The sequence below is a fragment of the Alexandromys fortis genome, unplaced genomic scaffold (genome assembly GCF_014885135.2).
Source record: "Alexandromys fortis isolate MF-2015 unplaced genomic scaffold, M_Fortis_MF-2015_v1.1 scaffold_197, whole genome shotgun sequence".
In the NCBI taxonomy this organism is placed as follows: Eukaryota; Metazoa; Chordata; class Mammalia; order Rodentia; family Cricetidae; genus Alexandromys; species Alexandromys fortis.
Genome location: NW_026068072.1, coordinates 1452166 through 1452961, shown reverse-complemented (window position 1 = coordinate 1452961; position 796 = coordinate 1452166). Strand labels below are relative to the sequence as shown.

Below are 796 nucleotides of genomic sequence, written 5' to 3'. Positions count from 1 at the left end.
CCCCCCCCCCCCCCCCCCCCCCCCCCCCCCCCCGGCCCCGTTTTCTGCTCACCATGAGAAGTACACCCTCCTCTTCCACATGCTCCCATCTCCCTGTTGCTCTGCCCAGACACATGTGGTCAAACAACAAAAGCTGAACCCTTGGAAACTGAAAAACAGAACAAAGCCCCTCCCCCCCCTCATGCTGTTTCTGTCACACTGGCCATGTGACAACCACCTGCTGCAGATCCTGCTGGGGGTTTGTGAACAGAGCACAGAAAAGAGGGCGGATGCCTGGGCTCAAGTCAGCCCCAGGTCAACAACATGGCTTGGTAGGTAAAGGTGCTTGCCGCCAACCTGACAACCCGAGTTCAGTTCTCAGCCGCAGGCAGGAGGAGAGAGCTGACTCCTGCAGACCTCGTCTCACTCACACACTGTGACGCTCGCAGCCCACGCCCGCCCGCCACACCAGCTTCTACCTCCTCAGGGTGTGGTCTTGCATCAGCCCTGTCCGTGTCCCCTAGGGGTTGACAGCGGACTCCGTCTCAGGCCCTGCTCCAGACCCTGAGCAGAGGCTGGGGTCCGTGTCACCATCACACCTCACCCAAGCGTTCACTCTGAAAACAAGAGTGCCTTGACTTGAGAGAGACAGAGATGAAGAGCAGAGGCACAGTGCCTTGTCGTTGCTGTCCTGTTTGTTCTGCTGTTGATCTCCTCCTAGGCCAATCTACAAATGCCGTCGGAGGTGTATCTGCATATGGAAGGGGAAGCTTGATGTGTATAGGGTTCGCCCTAGTTCTAGCGGGGGGGGGGGGGG

The 796-nt window shown here is 58.8% G+C and overlaps 1 long non-coding RNA gene across 1 annotated transcript in view; it reads right to left on the bottom strand.

Moving 5' to 3' along the window:
* Positions 1-125, bottom strand: part of LOC126488001 (uncharacterized) — an 18375-nt gene extending 18250 nt beyond the window's left edge. Inside the window, exon 1 of the long non-coding RNA XR_007588541.1 lies at positions 53-125. This is a non-coding gene — a long non-coding RNA (uncharacterized lncRNA). The remainder of the gene's footprint in view (positions 1-52) is intronic.
* Positions 126-796: the final 671 nt, after the last annotated feature.